The 10,877-nt window shown below is 43.8% G+C and overlaps 1 long non-coding RNA gene across 1 annotated transcript; it reads left to right on the forward strand.

Moving 5' to 3' along the window:
* The first annotated feature begins 769 nt into the window (after window positions 1-769).
* Window positions 770-4,522, forward strand: LOC114566969 (uncharacterized). Its single transcript, XR_003694112.1, has 5 exons — window positions 770-923; window positions 2,261-2,333; window positions 2,501-2,636; window positions 3,546-3,696; window positions 3,990-4,522. It is a non-coding gene; the product is annotated as an uncharacterized LOC114566969 (long non-coding RNA).
* The last annotated feature ends 6,355 nt before the right edge of the window (window positions 4,523-10,877 follow it).

Here is a 10,877-nt window from a genome sequence, read left to right on the forward strand (position 1 = left end):
GGAGGAGATACAGGCCCTACGCCGTAGGTAGGTGGAGATACAGGCCATACTCCGTAGGTAGGAGGAGATAAAGGCCCTACTCCGTAGGTAGGAGGAGATAAAGGCCCTACTCCGTAGGTAGGAGGAGATAAAGGCCCTACGCTGTAGGTAGGAGGAGGTACAGACCCTACGGCGTAGGGAGGAGGAGATACAGGCCCTACGCCGTAGGTAGGTGGAGATACAGGCCCTACGCCGTAGGTAGGTGGAGATACAGGCCCTACTCCGTAGGTAGGAGGAGATAAATGCCCTACTCCGTAGGTAGGAGAATATACAGGCCATACTCAGTAGGTAGGAGGAGATAAAGGCCCTACTCCGTAGGTAGGAGGAGGTACAGACCCTACGGCATAGGGAGGAGGAGATACAGACCCTACGCCGTAGGTAGGAGAAGATACAGGCCATACTCCGTAGGTAGGAGGAGATAAATGCCCTACTCCGTAGGTAGGAGAATATACAGGCCATACTCAGTAGGTAGGAGGAGATAAAGGCCCTACTCCGTAGGTAGGAGGAGGTACAGACCCTACGGCATAGGGAGGAGGAGATACAGACCCTACTCCGTAGGTAGGAGGAGGTACAGACCCTACGGCGTAGGGAGGAGGAGGTACCGGCCCTACGCCGTAGGTAGGAGGAGGTACAGGCCCTACGCCGTAGGTAGGAGGAGGTACAGACCCTACCTCGTAGGTAGGAGGAAATACACCCTAAAAAACGCTGGGTTATTTTAATAACCCAATTGCTGGGTTAAGGCTGTTGGGTTATAGGTTGGGTAGATGTGACCCAACGTTGGGTCAAAGATTGTGACCCAACACGATGGGTTAAATGAAAGCGAGGCTCGTTCTTCCGCCATTTCTGGACAGAAGGCGCCAGGACGTCAACGACCATAGCTGCCGGTAAGTGATCAGTTTCAGACGGTAAAACAATAAAAATAGGTTATTATAGCCAGACAATTGTAATGATAGTGTGAACTGAAAGACATGTTAGCATTAACTTAGCTCTCTGTATGGTTAACCATAACGTTAGTTCCCTTTAGCCAGCGAGCTATAAGGACATTAACGTTAACAATTAGCCGTTGGCTCAAGAGTTTAAAACTTATGTTGTAGCTAGCTAGCTAAATGCCTCTCCTTTAACGTTAGCTAGTAAATCTCTATATTGCTATTTTGGTTCCTAACTGTAAACACACATTACTCCTTACACGGAATTAACTATATAGGGTTAACGTTATGAGTATTATTTAGCATCCCGAACGTCATGATTGATTGACGCACTTGACAGTGAAGATGACGGAGAGGAGGAGGCAAATAGGAAGCGTTAGCGTTAGCGTTAGCGTTATGGCCTGAGCTCTCGGACTTTTTATAAAACCTGATAATAACGCAAAAGAGGACAATGATAAAGTAGAGACTTGCCCCTTCCTACGTGTTAAGCAGCCTAACAGTTACGAGGTATGTTTGTGTTTAGGTGTATTTCTGTATTGTTAATATGTAGTTAAGGTAATGTTAGCTAACGTTAGCCTAGCCTCAAGTGAGTCAGCATAAAATCAAGCTAGCGGTTTTTTACAATAATTAGAAGTATAACGAGACGGTTGTGTTTCTACAATATTAGCGCATATTTGAATGTAAGTGTATTGTGTAACGTGACGCTTAATATGGATAAGCTGTAGCTACGTTTTCATAATGTAGATGGTCTGGCAAAGCGAGACTAATGTTGAACTAAACTTAGCAGTAGCAGCTAGCTAGTATTGTCGGCTTGTACTCAAATTCAGTCTTGATTATCATCCCTAGACTTTGTAACCTGTGGTCTGAAGAAAATGCTGTACTATGGAAATATGTATTACAGTATCTTGGGTGGACACATGCTTAAATAGGATGGACAAAGTTGCGTTTTTAGATTTTTTACTGATTAGTTTTTGCTGTTTTTGTGTTGATTTGTAGTCTTGAAAGTGACAAATCATTTCAGGGATGCTACAGTCTGTACTGCCTATACTTCACTATGCTGGGCTGCTAAGGGTGTGCATTAGTTCTGTTGTAGATTACAGTGTTTCCTTTAGGCAGGTCATGACATATGCTACTTTATTTATTGCAACTCATCTTAGTAATATGATCTATAATCAGACTTGATATTGCTGTGGAAAAGTTATATCAACTAGTATGTATACTAAGCAATACAAAATATTGATTTTGTGGAATGGAACCTGGTAATGAAGCTGTTATTTCTTCGATATACTTTTAAGGATTCAAGTCCCAGCCCCGAACCGGCTGCCTTCAGAGCAACACAGAGCTTCTTTGGAACAAGGAGCAACATTTGTAAGTTCATGGTAATTTATCTTGAATAACTTATTTTTTAATTGAGTGAGAAGCTTTTTTAAAAGCTTCACTTTGATTGGACAATTTTGATGTAAGTCAGAGGCATAGTCATGATATTCATATATATGTGTATACTTTCTTTCTCTGTTCATTAATCATTTTTATAGAATATCCATGAGATCCTTAAGACAGCTGATGGAAAATGCATGGTTAGTGGTCCTGAGGAACAGAATCACATAAATAATGAAAGACGTGCCATGGTCCGGATACTTGTGTCCCACTAGTTGTGCACTTTGGAGAGAAGTAAGTATTTTTCACACACAGATTATTTTATTATTTTTAAGTTGTGGGCTAGTTCTTCACTAATGTGAACTGCATCTAAACTACTTATCTCATCCCTTTGATCTGGGATCAGTTAGTGCAATCTTGATTTATTTTTTTATTTTATATTATTTTTTTGATAATTACTGTAAAAAAAACTGTCAATATATTGTGTTATGTGGTAGTGTTAAATGTTAATAAAATTCATATTGTTGTCAAGTCCATCTTCAGGTGCAAAGGCTATGCCGGCATCATCAATTGTGGATCAGTTTCCATGCCTGAAGGACTGTCAAGGCACAGGCTATGTAAGTTTTTAACCACACAATAATGATCTGACCTAAAGCAAATGTGACAATCCCTGCTAGGGCTGTGATGGTTGGTGAGAAAGCAGTGTATCACGTAATATGGGGGTTAAAAACCTGTTATGAGAGTAGTGTGGCAGGTGCCTTAAATCAGGGACAGTGTGGCCGCAGAAGGAAAGCGAGCGGTGAGAGTAGCATTTATGAGTGCAAGAGGAAAAAGAGATGAAAAGATAATGCAAAGTGAGTTAAAAGTGAACAACAAACCACAAGCTTCTCAAGACAAGGTGGCTTCATGTGTTGATACTGGCGGTAAAGTGAAGGGAGTTACCCTAAAAAACTGGGCTTAAACCTTACAACATAAGTTGCAACACAATACGATCATCTTTAGAAAGAAAACATCAACCAAGTTTGAGCTTTTTGTGCAGAATCAGGCAGGACATGTAAGGCAAGAGCTATTCTATTATTGGCTCAGCTTTATCCTAATTTTTACTTCAGCTCTTACTTTCAGAGTTGCTTCTGGCTTAGTTATTACCTAATGTGTTTGAATTCTTTTTTTTTTTAATCATTTTTGTTTACTTCTAAACTTTAGGACGACGCATGGTTCACCCCAGGGAGAGGGCATAAACCCACAACAGGCTTTCTGGAAGAGCATCTCCGTAATGTCTGAAAAAGACTCCACTCTGGCAGACGAGTACATTTAACATCACAAGTGCCACAAGACACCCGAGTCATTTTACCAGGTACAGCAAGATGTCTGGCTCCTCCATTTCAATCCAATTCATGTTGCATTTAGAAGTGGATTTGACTTATCCTCTCTCCTGTTTGCAACATAACAAGTACTTCTTACTTGAACTCTATGGGCCAGTTTCATATACAGAGATTAAACTTTTTACATAACTGTTCATTTAATTGTTCTTGTAGTCTAGGGCTAGGCTTGATTCTTGTATGGGAAACCGGCCCACTCTATTAAAACATTAGATATCTTAATATGTCACAGCTTGGTAGAACTTATCGATTTCTCTGCTCCTCACAGAACCAACTAGAACTCCAGAGCGGTTCATCCAGTTGACGGAGTGACTGAAGAATAACATCTGGCCACAGTCCCAGGTTGGCCAACACATGCTGGAGACTGCCATCCATAGGGCACAGTGGATCCCATCACTGGGACTACATCAATGGTAGACATTATCACAGAGTTTCCATGCTTAGTGGACACTCCAGGCATGGTGAGCTAGAATCTTACAAAATAAAATGTTGTGTTGTGGTGCTGGGATTGTTGTTCAATGTCAACTTTGTGCTAAATTTTGGGAGTTCATCTAGACTACCGTCTTTCAGATACCAGGACTTGAATCAAACACTGTCAAATTAATGAGAGCTCAGATTGCTAGTTGATAGTTCAATGCATGAAGTTTGAGAAATTGTGACTATTTTGTCCGTTTAATGATGTAATAAGTAGAGATGCACCGATTTCAACTTACTAGGCTGTTTCAAATTTCCAATTTTTCATTGAGTTTGATCTGCCGATATCGATTTTAGCCGATTCCAATTTCATATTTTCTAACGACTTTCCAGCACACACAAATATTTATTTTCTATGTTTTTTTTTTGAATAGAAAATTTTTTGAACAGATAATGGATCACTATAAAATATAACTATATAAATGACTCCTGGTGACATTCACACACATCTAAAGTGAAATGTTAGAACCATTTCCTCCTTCTCACAATGTAAACCGTAAAGTTACCTGAAAACAAACGTCACACAGATGATTTAACGTCACCGCTCATTTTACACATAGTTTAGAAACAAAACTAAACTCTGAGGGAAGCTTACTACGTTTTTAATGTTGGTTTGGAGCGGTATACATCCCCACTAACTTGGAAAGTGTTTTAAACGGTAACGTTGATACAGCATGTCGGAGAAATACAGCATCTTTTTTTTTTTTTTTGTTTTTTGATGCGGCAGAGGGACATGAGTGCTAGCTTCTTGTCTCATTTGATAAACAGTAAATTCATCAAAGTCAGTGTGCCCGACACTATTTTCCAATAAACTGTAGCTGTCATGTAATGTTAACTGAAAGGTATTGAACTGTTTAATTTTGTCTTAAGTGATATATTTGGCTTGTAGCAATAAAAACAAAATGCTGAGATGTTATGTGCGTGATTATTTCATAATTTCATCAATACATTTCATAATGCAAAACATCTAGTGAAAAAAAAAATACAGATAACCCAGAAGGTGGGTTGTATTTTTCCAACCCATTTTGAGTAGTATTAACCCAACAACATGGGTCATTTTAACCCATTTTTGGGTAGAAAATATAACCCAACATGCTGGGTCAAAGCCATAACCCAACCCTGCTGGGTTAAAACAACCCAGCGTTGGATCGGTCCATATTGGACCCAGCGCTGGGTTACCAAAATAACCCAAGTTGGGTTATTTTTAACCCAGCAGTTTTAAGAGTGTACAGGCCCTACGCCGTAGGTAGGAGGAGATACAGGCCCTACGCCGTAGGTAGGAGGAGATACAGGCCCTACGCCGTAGGTAGGAGGAGATACAGGCCCTACGCCGTAGGTAGGAGGAAATACAGGCCCTACTCCGTAGGTAGGAGGAGATACAGGGTAGGAGGAGATATCGACGCTGATGTCACCTCTCTAAAAATGTAATTCCGCGTCTCTCGGCTGTGGCTTTGTAGCGTTGCATTTCTTCCATGACTCATTTCCTGGTTCTCCTTCTCCATAAACAACATGAAATTAAACAGAGGGTTAACTTCTCCTGCTCCAGATTTCACATACACACACATTCACACACACATTCACACACACATTCACACACACATTCACACACACACACACACTCCAGCAGTTTTGTGCTCCCTCTTGTCAAAGCGTTTGCAGCCAGTCAGCTTTTACATCACTTCCTAATTGCTTTTTATGACAGTTGCATTGGTAACAACGCTACTCTTTGAAGCCATTTGATGTTTTTTATGCTGCTCGGGGCTCGGGTGTGTGTGTGTGTGTGTGTGTGTGTGTGTGTGTGTGTGTGTGTGGATGTGTGTGTGTGTGTGTCTGGGTGTGTGTATGTGTGTGTTTATTTGAGGCCCAGTAAATCTGCAAATCATCATTAGTGGCGTTTTTTCACACACACACACACACACACACACATATACACACACACACACACACACGCATATACACACACACACACACACACACACACACACACACACACATATACACACACACACACACACATACACACACACACACACACACACACATACACACACACACACACACAGACACAGCTGCAGGGAGGAGAGTTTTAATCCTCAGATCTGCAGCGAGCTGGGAAGAAGTTCACAGGTTCAATCCCCATCTTCTCTATCTGTGATCGGCTGGACAGGGCTGGATATCTGTACGCTCTCCCTCATTCCCTCTCTCCTCTCTCTCCTCTCTCTCCTCTCTCTCCCTCTCTCTCCTCTCTCTCCTCTCTCCTCTCCCTCTCTCTCTCTCTCTCTCCTCTCTCTCTCTCTCCTCTCTCTTTCCTCTCTCTCTCTCTCTCTCTCTCTCTCTCTCTCTCTCTCTCTCTCTCTCTCTCTCTCTCTCTCTCTCTCTCTCTCTCTCTCTCTCTCTCTCTCTCTCTCTCTCTCTCTCTCCTCTCTCCTCTCTCTCCTCTCTCCTCTCTCTCTCTCTCTCTCTCTCTCTCTCTCTGTTTCTGTCTTCTGTTTAAAGGAAGTTCTGTAAATGATAGAGTGTGGTCTAGACCAACTTTATCTCCTGTTAGGATTAGATTGGACCTTTAACGTATGTGGACCCTAATAACCAGGGACACAGGAGGGAGTCTGCAGAATTCTCCCCCATTCATTCCTGAAGCTGTGGGACCATCTGTAGCGTACATATGAAGCCCAGCTGAAGCCGGCCGGCTGGCTGAGGTCAGGTCAGTGGCAGTAGGACGACAGTCTGGACAACAGCACACATCAGACCATTCATCCGGGCGCATATCGCTCCAGGTCTTCTCATCCTTCCCCATGTTTTCTGTATAAAAGATCAGATCCACGCTTTCCTTTCGTTGGGCTGTGACGATAGATTAACCCCTAATTTGCATCAAACTCCTTCCATTCCGACTGCAGGCGAGATAGCGTGGGTGTATTCCCCCAATGCCGGTTTGTTTACATTCGATACATACCTAGGAACCTTTTACACACACTGTTTTCTCGTAGGACCGGTCTGAGTGGGAACTACATCCGGTTCACGGAAGCAAAATTAACCCTAACCCTAACCCTATAAAAACTACTGTCAATGTTAAAACACAATTGTGGGTACACAAAAAAAGATCCTAAGTATCCCTGCCCGCAGACAAAGTGTACGGGGTACAGGCTCACTCAGGCTCTGTCAAAATGTGCACCCCGTCCGACCAAACTGCTAATATTTTATTCTCTTTGCTTGCAGGCGTCTCTCACACACGAGGTCTAACCCCCCATTCCACTTAATCATATGGTACAGTAATGCATTCACTAACTTTTCTGTGTGTCCTGAGTCTAAAGCTGCAGACATACCAACCAGACGGCAGTAAAGCCAGTGTGACGGATCAGTCTCACCGAAATTGGTAAAAAAAAGTACCTCAGAACACACCGAAGAGACGAGACCTAATATGTCACCATAACAGCATAAAAACCATAAAATCAGCAGCTGATTGGACGAATGTGTCACATGGGTCTGGCTGCTCCCGGATGTTACAACCCAGCGTAATGGCGGCTCAAAGAGAAGCAGCGTTTTTTTTTTAATGTTATTTCTTAGGGCATTTTTAGGCCTTTATTAACAGGACAGCTGAAGACATGAAAGGGGACCAAGAAGCAGCGTTTTGATGGCTGAATAGACAGCAGATGACTGTATTTGTGTTGTTGTTGTTGTGTTGTGCGCTGCTGCTTCTTGTCTACGCGTACACGTTGTTAAAAAGCTGGTTGCTGCATGTCATTCTCTCTCTCTCTCTCTCTATCTCTCTCTCTCTCTCTCTCTCTCTCCCCTTTCATGTCTAAACTTTCCTGTCAAATAAAGGCCTGAAAATGCCCAAAAAATAATCTTTTAAAATAAAAAAAGCTATTATATATCTGGGCCTTGACTGTGTTAACAGAACACGAGGATCGGCTCAGAGGACATTCTGCTCCGAAATCAACGAGCCCAGAGCCATCAGACACAGCTGCAGCAAGGACGCCTGCAGCTCGCCACACTAACACTGATGCATTCTGGGATAGGAGAATACTTACAGAACTTGTTTTGGACCCTGCAAAAGAAAACAAGATTTACAAATGTTTCATGAGAACAGGCAACCTGCACGCACAGCTGTGTGTGTGTGCGTGTATGTGTGTCTATGTGTGTGTGTGAAAACTCGCCGTTAAAAGACAGAAGTGGACGTCACAACAACTACAACTACAAGCAAGCAAGTGTGTGTGTGTGTGTGTGTGTGTGTGTGTGTGTGTGTGTGTGTGTCTGTCTGTGTCGGTGTGTGTGTGTGTTTTTATCTCTCTTTTCCAAAGTTTTCGTCACTTCTTCCGAGTATATTTTTTCTACAACTTTCTCAATGTTTTTCTCTCTTTTGTCAAAACATGCAGACGCGGGACGTCCCGAGATAATTGGAGATCTACCCCCATGTTGAACCCAAAGTTACCCCCTTGCTTACCAGTAAAACCACACATTATTGTATATTTCTGTTTCTCTGATTGCATAAAAACTACAGGCTCTAACCTGCTAATAAGTGAGCTGCAGAGCACTGTAATCCTGCTGTTTCCTGTCGCTATATGCTAAGCTAATCGCCCGCTGGCTGCAGCTTTGTTATTCATTCATTCGTAACAGACATAACTCACAGGAAGACAGCGATATGAGTGCATTTCCACCCAGATGTCAGACTCAAAGCAAACTAATTTACAAGCCGGCGCTGAAAGCACGACACTTCCTGCAGTTTTCACAACATAAGAACGTGATTTGGAAGCAAAATGCAATCAAAGAAGAGCAACAAAAAGGACAGTAATTCAGCTCTTGTGGTTCAGAGAAACAGCCTTGAAGTAGAAACTGAGTTTAATAACCCAGCGAGAGATACGAGAACGGAGATTGATCCCAGCAGGGCTGCACCTGGGGAGTCTGCAGGGTGGAAACCATCAGCGTCGGGATCATTAGGACATCAAATTAGATTGCAGATGAAGTAAAAAAAAAAGCTGGAGGGAATTCAAAAGCGTGTCTGTGTGAGTGCACGTTGACAGATTGAGTTCCATCGTCCAATGGGCTTCAAGGATTAAAGAGGCAACGCGTTAATGAGGGAAACTGTCAGACTCCAAATCTAACGGTGCTGAAAGCTGAAGAAGATGAAATAAACGTTAGAAATGGAGAAAATATTCAGGTGTGGGTGGGTGGATGGATGGATGGGTGGATGGATGGATGGATGGATGGATGGATGGATGGACGGATGGATGGGTGGATGGATGGATGGATGGATGGATGGATGGATGGACGGATGGATGGATGGATGGATGGATGGATAGATGGATGGGTGGATGGATGGAAGGATGGATGGATGGATGGGTGGATGGATGGATGGGTGGATGGATGGATGGATGGGTGGATGGATGGATGGATGGATGGACGGATAGATGGATGGGTGGATGGATGGATGGATGGATGGATGGGTGGATGGATGGATGGATGGATGGATGGATGGATGGATGGATGGATGGACGGATAGATGGATGGGTGGATGGATGGATGGATGGATGGGTGGATGGATGGATGGATGGATGGGGGATGGATGGATGTGTGAGTAGATGGATGGTTAGATGATGGATGGGTGGATGGATAGATGGATGGATGGATGTGTGGGTAGATGGATGGATGGATGTGTGGGTAGATGGATGGATGGATGGATGGGTGGATGGATGGATGGATGGGTGGATGGATGATGGATGGATGGATGGGTGGATGGATGGATGGATGGATGGGTGGATGGATGATGGCTGGATGGATGATGGATGGATGGATGGATGGGTGGATGGGTGGATGGGTGGATGGATGAATGGATGGATGGGTGGATGGATGGGTGGATGGATGATGGATGGATGGATGGGTGGATGGATGGATGGATGGATGGATGGATGGGTGGATGGATGATGGCTGGATGGATGATGGATGGATGGATGGATGGGTGGATGGGTGGATGGATGGATGGATGGGTGGATGGATGGATGGATGGATGTGTGGGTAGATGGATGGTTAGATGGATGGATGGGTGGATGGATGGATGGATAGATGAATGGATGGATGGATGGATGGATAGATGGATGGATGGATGGATGGATGGGTAGATGGATGGATGGATTTGTGGGTAGATGGATGGATGGATGGATGGATTGATGGGTGAATGGATGGATGGATGGATGGGTGGATGGATGATGGATGGATGGATGATGGATGGATGGATGGGTGGATGGGTGGATCGGTGGATGGATGGATGGATGGATGGATGGGTGGATGGATGGATGGATGGATGGGTGGATGGATGGATGGATGGATAGATAAATGGATGGATGGTTAGATGGATGGATGGGTGGATGGATGGATGGATGGTTGGATGGATGGATGGATGGATGGATGGGTGGATGGATGGATGGGTGGATGGATGGATGGATGGATGGGTGGATGGATGGATGGATGGGTGGATGGATGGATGGGTGGATGATGGATGGATGGATGGATGGGTGGATTGGTGGATGGATGATGATGGATGGATGGCTGGATGGATGATGGATGGATGGATGGATGGATGGATGGTTGGATGGATGGATGGATGGATGATGGATGGATGGTTGGATGGATGGATGGCTGGATGGATGATGGATGGATGGATGGTTGGATGGATGGATGGATGGATGGA

This window comes from Perca flavescens, chromosome 13 (assembly GCF_004354835.1).
Source record: "Perca flavescens isolate YP-PL-M2 chromosome 13, PFLA_1.0, whole genome shotgun sequence".
NCBI classification, from domain to species: domain Eukaryota; kingdom Metazoa; phylum Chordata; class Actinopteri; order Perciformes; family Percidae; genus Perca; species Perca flavescens.